This window comes from Argopecten irradians, chromosome 3, assembly GCF_041381155.1.
Source record: "Argopecten irradians isolate NY chromosome 3, Ai_NY, whole genome shotgun sequence".
Lineage (NCBI taxonomy): Eukaryota > Metazoa > Mollusca > Bivalvia > Pectinida > Pectinidae > Argopecten > Argopecten irradians.
This window is the reverse complement of record NC_091136.1, coordinates 67859030-67862202: the sequence shown is the minus strand read 5'-3', so window position 1 is coordinate 67862202 and position 3173 is coordinate 67859030. Positions and strand designations below refer to the sequence as shown.

The 3173-nt window shown below is 39.5% G+C and overlaps 1 long non-coding RNA gene across 1 annotated transcript; it reads right to left on the bottom strand.

Moving 5' to 3' along the window:
• Positions 1–297: 297 nt before the first annotated feature.
• On the bottom strand, positions 298–1473 carry LOC138320125 (uncharacterized). Its single transcript, XR_011208106.1, has 2 exons — positions 1351–1473; positions 298–808 (listed from the first exon to the last, which is right to left on the bottom strand). It is a non-coding gene; the product is annotated as an uncharacterized lncRNA (long non-coding RNA).
• Positions 1474–3173: the final 1700 nt, after the last annotated feature.

Below are 3173 nucleotides of genomic sequence, written 5' to 3'. Positions count from 1 at the left end.
AGTGATGAAACACGACCGTCTAGTGACGAAAAACGACCGTCTTGTATCAAAACATGACCGTCTAGTGACAAAAAAACGACAGTCTTTTATCAAAACACGACCGTCTAGTGACAAAAAACGACCATCCTGTATCAAAACACGACCGTCTAGTGACGAAACATGACCGTCTGGTGACGAAAAACGACCGTCTTGTATCAAAACACGACCATCTAGTGACGAAACACGACTGTATAGTGACTGTAACATGGAACGAGCGAAGATAATCTTTGATTAGGGAAAAGAAAACCCAATAGCGTATAAAGAAACAAAATAGAGATTTTATATACACCAAATAAACAGAACAAATTATTTACAGATATTACGAAAATTATAGGATAACAACAACCTACTCACACCACATTCACACTACTTTCACACGATAAACAATGTCTCTGCACACGTCCTTCCGATTACTCCCACGAACCAATGGTAGTGTCAGACGCTGCACATCGACGCAGACCCGGTAGTGGTGGTCTGTCTGTCTGGATCAAACAGTGACACACGCGGTGTCCACAATAAACACAGGCCCTAAATACGCTATAGCCTGCCTGCACAGCCGTGTGGTGGCTGAAGGTTGATGACGTCACAAGTTGAGTTGTTGGGAAACTCCCTCACAAAATGATCTAGCGGCCCTCAATATGACGTGGCCTCTCATTGGCTTCACTGCCGTATAACTGGTGCCCAGTTACTCTAACCAACTGGCGCAGTATGTCGCACAGGAATGAGCGTCTGGTCCACCATACTGTATCTCTTGTCCAGCATCAGTTTGCTGCGAAAACATAAACACAACGTCGATACACTCATTTACTCATTCACACATTGTTATTATATTCAAAGTTAATACATACAGTAGTTTTCCTAAAATAAACCTTTACGTCTACAAATATAGCTGGATCAATAATAATCCAATGATTATACACTTAAAACATAATAATTATGATACAAGTTTGCTTATTAAAGTGCTGGTCCACGAGTTAACTATATCATATAAGCTTCAACGTACGCTACCAATGGGCTTCCATACAATAAATTCTGATTAGCGTTCAAGTTATATAAAGTTAAACAGACGTACATAAAACCTAAATACCTTCCAAATACCTAATATACATGTTTGCATGTGGAAGTACGATCGCTATTACATACATAAATTGTTATAAACGTTTACAAAACAGTCAAAGTAATGCATGTTTGGACCGCACAATAGAATAATGCATGAACAACATTCCAAGATTAATACATACATTTAACCCCAAAATACCCCAATATTAACATTACAAATACTATCATATGAAGATTAAACGTAATACTTACCATAGACTGTATGGTTCTATGCCAGTATAAGTATAAACACAAAAAGGTGTTTCTCTGTCGATTCACATCGACATGGCGTCCAGCCCGTGCGCGCTCGCTTACCTGTCATCATACGGAGGCTCGGTCGCGCCGTACAAGGTAACAGACACGGTAACAACGACACGACAATAGACACATATATAACAACAAATACGACAGGATACGCGATTTGACAGTGACGAAAAACGACCGTCTTGTATCAAAACACGACCGTCTAGTGACGAAAAAAAGACCGTCTATTACTAAAACACGACCAACTAGTGACGAAACACGACCGTCTAGTGACGAAACACGACCGACTTGTATCAAAACACGATCGTCTAGTGACGAAAAAACGACCGTCTATTACTAAAACACGACCAACTAGTGACGAAACACGGACCGTCTAGTGACGAAACACGACCGACTTGTATCAAAACACGATCGTCTAGTGACGAAAAAATACCGTCTTGTATCAAAACACGACCGTCTAGTGACGAAATACGACCGTCTAGTGACGAAACACGACCGTCTTGTATCAAAACACGACCGTCTAGTGAAAAACACGACCGTCATGTATCAAAACACGACCGTCTAGTGACGAAACACGACCGTCTTGTATCAAAACACGACCGTCTAGTGATGAAACACGACCGTCTAGTGATGAAACACGACCGTCTAGTGACGAAACACGACCGTCTTGTATCAAAACACGACGTCTAGTGACGAAAAAACGACCGACTTGTATCAAATCATGACCGTCTAGTGACGAAACACGACCGTCTTGTATCAAAACACGACCGTCTAGTGACGAAACACGACCGTCTTGTATCAAAACACGACCGTCTAGTGACGAAACACGACTGTCTAGTGACGAAACACGACCGTCTTGTATCAAAACACGACAGTCTAGTGACGAAATACGACTGTCTAGTGACGAAACACGACCGTCGTGTATCAAAACACGACCGTCTTGTATCAAAACACGACCGTCTTGTTATTATTTATTTGTTTTATTCCACTCGAACATACTTAATATTCTAAGTTTAGAAATAAAATACAAAGCTTCATTTTAAATATTATAGCCGTTTTTTATAGTGATTCATTGCTTTAACATATTTACCTGTGTTTCTTTTATAGCAGTTCTCAATACCGTTAACTCTTGCGTCAGTTAATTGGCGACTATTGTATATCACGTTTAGAATAAGTGCTGTTTACATGTTTGTTCCTGTATGTTTTGTATATTATTTAAGGATTAAAGTCTCTTTCTGGTGGTTCTTTCGCGGTCCATGAAACAAATATCGATACCCTACTCAACTTTATCCTTCGATAGAACCACCAGAAAGAGACTTTAATCCTTATATTTACAGTCTTAACTATTATTTTCGTAGCTCAAAATTTACCCTTATTAGTGTTTATGGCATTTATAAGACTAAAATTGAATTATATCGTTTGGTTCCGACAGGCATTTGGAACAGCCACTCGAAGTTGCGGAAATTCCCGCCAATTTATCAATGAACATACAAATAAAATGAGTTCCGTCTGATGAAGCATATATATGGGGTTTTCCCGGTATGAAACTATAAATCGTTTTATTTATCTGATGTTAAAAACATCGTGGTGCAAAGCACTTTGGATTTAATCTTTTACTTCGTATGATTACACACGCTTACATAATTCATAACGTGGCAGGATATTTAACGTAGTTGTGACGCGGCGTCCGATTCAAACCGCCTGTGTCAAGGAGGTGTGACAAACAGAGAGTTTTTTCAATTTTGTGATCACTTGAGTTCTACTTAATCAGT